Source organism: Podarcis pityusensis (genome assembly GCF_964106645.2).
Source record: "Podarcis pityusensis genome assembly, chromosome: 8".
Taxonomy (NCBI): domain Eukaryota; kingdom Metazoa; phylum Chordata; class Lepidosauria; order Squamata; family Lacertidae; genus Podarcis; species Podarcis pityusensis.
The window spans coordinates 4159046-4167420 of record NC_138033.1 but is presented as its reverse complement, the minus strand read 5'-3'; the positions used below and the strand labels follow the sequence as shown (position 1 = coordinate 4167420).

Below are 8375 nucleotides of genomic sequence, written 5' to 3'. Positions count from 1 at the left end.
GCATATCCTGCTCGTCTGGCACCTTCATGCAGGTAACTGCTACCATCAGTATAATATACAACATCTGGATTTTTCAATGGTTCATCTTTCAGATCGGGTCTACTGGAATAAACTTCATCCATTATTTGGAGACAATCATGTGATTCTTCATCATCTACCTCTGGTAGGGGCAGCAAAGTTGCTGGATTGAGCATATTCACTACTCGTAGATGAATCCTGGGATTTTCACACAATAGGCCTTGGTATCTAGCCATCCTTGGGTTTGTTAGCCAATAACTACCCTTATATTCCATGAGTGTCAGAACAGCATGAGGTACATTCACATACATCGTCTGGCCGAAGGTAAATTTATCAGCTTCTTTGACAAGGCTTGCAGTGGCCGCTACTGCCCTTAGGCATGGAGGCCATCCTTTTGCTACTGAGTCCAATTGTTTTGACAAATAAGCTACTGGACGATTCCAACTTCCTAATCTCTGGGTCAGGACTGCCGCTGCAATCCCATTCTGTTCATGTACATACAGCTGAAAGGGTTTTTCCGAATTAGGCAGTCCAAGGGCTGGGGCCTCCATAAGTCGTTGTTTGATAACTAAAAAGGCTTGTTGCTGCTCAGGTCCCCATACGAATGGGTCCTTTTCTGCACCTCGAGTGCTTTCATGTAAGGGCTTGGCCAGACTGCTGAAATCAGGTATCCATAGTCTACAAAACCCTGCTGTTCCCAGGAATCCTCTGAGTTGTTTCCTTGTGGTAGGTTCCTTGATAAGGCAAATAGCTTCTTTCCTCTCTGGCCTCAATGCTCGTTGTTGGTGTGAGATGTCAAAGCCCAAATATTTGACCTTTTCTAAACATAACTGTGCCTTTTTCTGGGAAACTCGGTAGCCAGCTTCCCAGAGCAAGTGGAGCAGTTCCTCTGTCCCTTCTTTACAGGTATCAAAATCCTTTGCTGCTAATATAAGGTCATCTACATATTGCAGAACCACCTTTTCTCCAGGTATTGAGGGGTAACTTGTTAGATCCTTCGCCAAGGCAGTGCCAAATAAAGTTGGGGAATTTTTGAATCCCTGGGGCAATCTCGTCCAGGTTAGCTGGCCTTTTGTTCCTGTTAAAGGGTCTTCCCACTGGAAGGCAAATATAGGTTGGCTCTGTGGTGCCAGCCGGCAACAGAAGAATGCATCTTTCAAGTCCAATACAGTAAAAAATGTTGCTTCTGGTGGGATCAAACTCAGCAGGGTATATGGGTTTGGTACATTTGGGTGCAAGGTCTCGATAGCCTGGTTTACGAGCCTCAAGTCCTGTACTGGCCTGTATTCATCTGTCCCAGGTTTCCGAACAGGCAATAGAGGTGTGTTCCATTCTGATTGGCAGGGCTTAAGCAGACCATATTTTAATAGGCGGTCCAAATGTTTCTGGATGCCCTCTGCTGCTCGCCGGGGTAAAGGATATTGCTTTACAGATACAGGGGTAGCCATAGGTTTTAGGGTTACTACAATTGGAGCTATATTCTTAGCCATTCCTGGTGGGCTATTTTCGGCCCATACTCCTGGTGGCACCTGTAGGGTTCGGAGGAGCTTGTTTAACTCTGTATCCAATGTGGGTTGGACTTGCAGGGCTGACATTAGGCGCCATGATTGTTCCTTAGGTACTGAGAGGGAAATTATTCCTGCTGCCTTTGATGGCAGTTTCATTTCTGGACCTCGAGGAGTGAAGGTGATTTGGGCCTGCAATTTGGACAGCATATCTCTACCTAAGAGAGGTATTGGACACTCAGGTATATACAAAAACTGATGGGTTAAACGATGTCCCCCAATCTGGCATTCCAAAGGTTGGAGGAAAGACCTCTTAGCTGACTGACCAGTGGCACTTTTAATGACTACACTTTTGGATGCCTTTTTCTGCAATAGTTCTGGGAGTACTGAGTATTCAGCCCCAGTATCAATCATAAAGTCTATTAAATGGCTCCCTAATTGAATCGTGACCGTGGGCTCCTGGAAGCCTAACTTTATGGAGTCCGGTCGTTCCTAGTCTTGGGTAAAATTCTCCTCTGCCAGTCCAATGAAATTGTCCCTACTCCGTCCTTGTCCAGGTCTCTGATATCTTCCATCTCGGATCATTCCCCGTCCCCGTCCCTGGTTTCTTGGGCCGGAGCCTGGGCCTGGGCCTGGGCCTGGGCGTACTTCTTCCAACCTCAGGGGTTCAGGACACTCCCGCTTCCAATGACCCTCCTTCTTGCAATTCGCACATTGATTCCTTCCCAGTGGTGGATTCCTTCCCCGCCCTCTCCCTCCATTTAAGGGGCGGTAGTCTTGCTTCACTGCTGTGGCTAACATTACCATCTTTTCCTTCTGCCACTTCTTCTTCTCTTGCTTCTCAGCCTCATCCCTATTCCGATAAACTCGGCGTGCAATGGCCATAATTTGGCTCATCAGCATCCCTTCCCATCCTTCTGATTTCTGAATTTTCTTACGAATGTCAGAAGCGCACTGGGCCACAAATGTAGCAGTAATCATTCTGCTGTTTTCAGGGGCTTCAGGGTCAAAAGGAGTCCATATACGATAGGCTTCCTGCAGCCTCTCTAAAAAGTCTCCTGGACTCTCATTTGGTTTCTGTTCTACTTCTGAGACTTTAGACATATTAGTGGGCTTCTGGCATGCCCTGCGGATACCTTGCACAAGCGTCTGGCGGTAGGTGGTAAGCCTGGCCAGATGAATTGCATTGTTTGGATCCCAATTAGGATCTTCCAAGGGAAAGTTGTCCCGGAGATGACGGTCAACATTTAAAATATTTCCCACTCTGGCCTGCTCACGCAAATATATCTGTGCCTTTTCAATTATGTCTCTCCTTTCCTCAGTGGTGAACAGAGTATTCAGGAGCTGGCGGCAATCTGTCCAAGTAGGACTATGAGTATTTATTATTGAAGTCACCAAGTCCATCATAGCCTGAGGTTTTTCTGCAAAAGATGGGGTGTGTGTTTTCCAATTCATCAGATCCGTAGTTGTGAATGGAATGTACTGGAGGGTCGAAGTTCGAGGTGGCCGTGGTCCGAGTTGCCCGTTAACCAGCACAGGCTCCTCAAGTGCATCAAATACTCTTCTGAGAGGGGCTACTACGTGATCTTTCTCTTCGCTTTGCTCTAGGGGCCTCAAATCATAGGGGATGGTATTTGTCCCAAGGCGTTCTTTTAGCAGCCTTATACGCCTGGCTGTATTGCTTGCTGACCGATTAAGGTCTCCCTGTAACTTCTGTAATAATTCTCTAGGACTTGGATGTACAGGGGTTTGGGGTAGGCAATCAGTTGTTCCACTAAAAGAGACTGTAGATGGAGTTCTACTGGGACTCACAGGTGGAATAACCACTTCTGCTTGGGCTTTATTATAGGCCTCCAATGCCTCCTGAAGATATTTATCATAATCTATCAAGGAATCGAGTTCTGTGACTCCAGCCCCATTATTCATTCCACTTTCTTGCCTTGGGGTTACAACTGGTGGAGTGTTTGGATTAGGCTCCCTTCGATGTGGAGCATAGGGTGGAGGTGGAAGCACCTCTTCCTCTGGTCCCTCAAAAATGGGTTTGAGTTTATTTGGCAAGATTCCTTTCCTAGCTTCGGCTTTTACAGCCAACAATTTGCATCGTTTGATTTTGCATTCCCTTATCCATGGAGGATTTTTATTTAATGTGCTCAGCCAAGAATCTATATATGAAAATTGTTCTGGGCACCCTCCAGTTTCTTTGGCGATGTTAGACCAAAGTTTGCTTACTAAATTTATATCAAAGGTTCCCTGAGATGGCCATTCAGTATTTTGTTTCGGCCACTCTAATTCACATAACGTTCTCAAGCGTTCTGGCGTCATTTTGACTCCATATGCCCCTGAGAAGGCTTTCTTAAAATTATTTAACATACATTCAAGAGGTGTATTTTCCCCCTTTGAACCCCCAACTCCCATTGTATGGCCCTGTGAAGTATCCACTCAGTCACTCACACACACGCTTCGTGAGATTCCTTGCCCGGGTGAAGTCGCCTTACCGGGAACCGAAGTACTACCCACTCCACACTCAGGTCAGCTACAAATTGTACTTTCTCACACATACAATGCGCTGGATACTTCACCATACTCTACCTCCCAACCTTTCCTTTCCCTACACCAGATCACCATCTGATGTACCCAACCACCTAGCGTACTCAGTTCCCCTTTACTGAGACGCAGAAGTTTGATCAAGACTTCTCTTCCTCCCAATTAATTGGAGGGCCAAAAACCCCTTAGTGCACTTACCCTTAGTTGGTTGCCTGTTTATTTCTCTGGTTCCCCCCGGTCCGTCGCCGTCGGTGGGCAGGGTATCAGACAGACGAGACTTCTGCGTTCCCCTGGAAAAAAAACTTCCCAGTGCGCGCTGGGTAAGCAGTGAGTGGTCCTCTCTCTTGTACCCTGCCCAGTAAGGCGAAGGGGCTGCGTTCCAGCAGACCACTTATCCGAGTCACGGCACCATAAAATGTAGCACCCTGCTTGTGGTTAACGCTTAGCTGGAATGAAATATTCAACGCAGCAATAGAGAAATTAAAATAATAATTTATTTGTCAGACAAATAAATGAGAGGCACAGTGGTATATGGTTACCAAGCTCTGGCCTGGTCTCCTGCCATTATGGCCAGCACTTATATTCCCTCAGCCCAGCTCCCTTGCTCCTCCTTTGGCTGCCTCTGTCCAATCAGCCTGGTTGAATTTCCTATTGGCTGATTGCTACAACCAATCCTAAAAGATACACCCATTTCCTATTGCCTTTTATGGGATACAAAAAGCTATATATTCTTCTATCTATAAATGACAAATAAGTAGTCATATATCTTACATTTGTCTCAACAAGGAACCTTAATTACCAGCTCACCTCTTGCCCTCCTTGCCCTATTGCCCTCCAAAACAGATGGTTAATAATTTTAAATTTTTATCTTAAACAGATGTCAGAGATCTTGGGTTCACATTCTCATGCATCATCAATGAAAGATCTCCTTTTTGAAGGTCTTTAAACAAAGGCCTGACAACCATATATCAGGAGTGCTCGATGGCGTCTCCTGTCTGGCAGGGGGCTGGGCTCATTTGCCCCTCTGGTCTCCTACAGCAATATGACTCTATGAAATAAGAATTTAACATTTCTTTCTTTCTAGATCCTTTGCATAATTACATTTAAGCCAGTATATTTCATACATTATCATAGATAGCTTTTTACAAGAATAAACCTTCTCAAAGTAACAGGAAGGAATCAGTTTACAGCCTCAAAATAAAATAGGAAAAAGCCTCTTTTTCTGTTTACACTTCTCCTTCTCCAGCCAGTTGCTCTTGGCCTTTAACCTTAGAAAGATATGGCTCAAGTTTAATGGTTTTTACTATTTACCAACTCTTAATTATGTAGGGTGGTGTAACCTTGCCCTCAGCCTGTAATTCCCTTTTTACGACTTTGAGAATTGTTTTCTGCTATAAATCAGGGGGCCCCCTTGTCCAGGAGGATAAACATCTTGCCAAAGTACTTAGGCAGCTGGTCTTCTGCCTGGCATAAAACATTTGAAAATCTTTAAGCTCATTTTAAAATACAGACCCTAATCAAACTATAAGCCTTGATAAAAATGCAGGCTATGATTAGATGCCTCAGTAAAATACTTATTTCCTGGGCCAGGTCACAGGCTCACACCTTATTCAAACAGACATATCCTTGAGACAGGATTTGTGAGGAAAGAGACAATGGGGAGGCTTTTCCAGGATTTGGTCAGTTTAGGAATCAAAATGGTTCCAGATTGGTCTTCCTGTGTTGATCTATGTACGTGTGGTTATGAACGTTGCCATATATCTAAAACCATAAAATTCCTATCACAACTGAAACAGTAGAACCTCCATGGCCAGGGCAGTCTACATCTGGGAATGGCAGGAACTGCTCATGAACTCAGATCCTGGGTTTCCTCGGATGGGCATCTGGTTGGCGGCTGTGATGCTGGACCAGACGGGCCTCCTTTGGCCTGATTCAGCAGGCTATTGTGTTCTTGGAGAACCTCCAGGTCCAGAGGCAGTCTATCTAGATTTCTAGGTTCCTTTTGGCCACAGGATGCTGGACTAGAGAAGGCCCTTGCCTGGTACAAAAACCAGACTCTGCTGACGTTCTCACGCACCGCCACCCCCTTCTCTCTCCAGCCCTCGCTGGGCTGCTCCCTTCCCTGCACGAAAACGTATTTTATCCCTTTTTTGGAGAGGCAGGGCTGTTTTGAAGGAAATGCACTTCTGAGCTGGAGCGTTTTCCTGCGTTTCCCAGATAATAAACATCCCTCTGACCCCCCTCACCCCCTCGCCTCTGGTGCTCCGTCCAGGGGGAATACGTGCAGGAGGGCAGTTGGAAAAGGGGGGGCAGCAGAAGGCGGGGGCCTTCCTTCCCCCAGGCCACTGCCCGTGACCCACAGCGCCCTGACTCCTTGCGCCAAGTGTCTCCCCACTGAGGAGGGCTGCCAGGCGCCCCCCCTCCAAGGCCTAACCGACCTTCAGGTCTGACGCTATCGCTAGATTTATTTCTTCCCTTGCCACCTCATTCTAGTCGGGCCGGTTTCTCTGGCAGCCTCCTGACCGGCGGTGGGGTGGGGTGGGGGAAGCTGGCCAGGCCATCTGTGGGGCAGCTAATAATAGAGGCCACTTTCTTCCTCGCTGGGGCTGGACACTGTTTCAAAGCAGACCGCCCCCCCCTTCCCCAAGTTGGAAATGATTCGTTTGTGGGGTTGGTTCTCTCCCCCCCCCCCATCCTGCCCTTCCTTTAGACCTGGCCATCTACTCAATAGCTAAGAGACAAACAGCTCAGGACAGAACTGTTTGTTCTATTCAAATGGATACGGCCTTCGGAACTCCCTTCCACTGGATATTTGCTGTTCTCAGGCGGGATTGTCGGGCCACGTAAAAATCCAGGTTGCTTTAATGGAAGTTGGCTGAGCACCCCCTTCCTTTGTGTAAAAAGCTCCCCCACTTCTCAAAATAATCAGACTTTTTTGCAAATAAGAAAGAGATGAGGAGATGCTACAGGAAGGGTGGAGAAGGATTTGCAGTGCCACAAACCTGATTTTATCTTTCGAATGATTCAAAGGGTTGTTTTTACCGTGGAGCTTATTGCTTTATCTTTTTCGTAAACGGCTTCGGGGTGGGTTGGTTTGACGAGCAAGCGCTGTATAGTTTTTCCAAAATAAATTAGTAAGCAAACCTCAGCCTGCTCCTCTCGTAGTTTCTACGAGAATGTAAGGAGAGACCAACCAGCTGCCCATTATGGGAAGCCCAGTAATATCCAAAGGCAACACGATGACCAAGTACAACAATGTGATGTCAATATACTCTATATAATCTATACAGAACATTGAACAATATGAAATATATGAAATATGCACTCTCTGCAAAACCAAATAAACAGAAATCTTCTAAATCTCTGAAAGTCACAAAATATGCACTCTTGATGGATTCTCTTGAAAACATAGAACCAAATAAACATAAGTCTTATAGGTCTCTGGAAGTCTTTGTGGGCTATGCAAATCTCTGAAAGAAGCAATGAGTCAGATTCTTATCTGGTGAAAACAAGCTGTAAAGCTTTGTTTTATGACGTCCAATGCTGCCAAGAGTGATTCTGGATATACCCACTGTTTTGTGGAATTCTTCTTCAGCACAGCAGAAGGATACAGAAATGCTTCATAAACCCATCTATAAGGTGAATGGAATTGTATAACAACAATTGCTATGGACTTGACAGCATCTTAAAAAGCAGAGAAATCACCTTGCCAACAAAGGTTCGTATAGTTAAAGCTATGGTTTTCCCAGTAGTGATGTATGGAAGTGAGAGCTGGACAATAAAGAAGGCTGGTTGCTGAAGAATTGATGCTTTTGAATTCTGGTGCTGGAGGAGACTCTTGAGAGTCCCATGGACTGCAAGAAGATCAAACCTCTCCATTCTGAAGGAAATCAGCCCTGAGTGATCACTGGAAGGACAGATCGTGAAGCTGAGGCTCCAGTACTTTGGCCACCTCATGAGAAGAGAAGACTCCCTGGAAAAGACCCTGATGTTGGGAAAGATGGAGGGCACAAGGAGAAGGGGACGACAGAGGACGAGATGGTGGGACAGTGTTCTCGAAGCTACCAGCATGAGTTTGACCAAACTGTGGGAGGCTGTGGAAGACAGGAGTGCCTGTCGTGCTCTGGTCCAGGGGGTCACGAAGAGTCGGACACGACTAAACGACTAAACAACAACAACAACAATCGCTATGGAGCAGTGGTCATAAAGTTATGTAGATGTGCTGAAGAGGAATTCCACAAAACAGTGGGTCATCATGTTGTCTTTGGATATTACTGATATTTGTTTGAAACACAGGGGTTTCATCAT

The 8375-nt window shown here is 46.0% G+C and overlaps 1 long non-coding RNA gene across 1 annotated transcript; it reads right to left on the bottom strand.

The window, feature by feature from the left end:
• Positions 1 to 3657: 3657 nt before the first annotated feature.
• LOC308484644 lies at positions 3658 to 5026 on the bottom strand. Its single transcript, XR_013990069.1, has 2 exons — positions 4026 to 5026; positions 3658 to 3994 (listed from the first exon to the last, which is right to left on the bottom strand). It is a non-coding gene; the product is annotated as an uncharacterized lncRNA (long non-coding RNA).
• Between the last annotated feature and the right edge of the window lie 3349 nt (positions 5027 to 8375).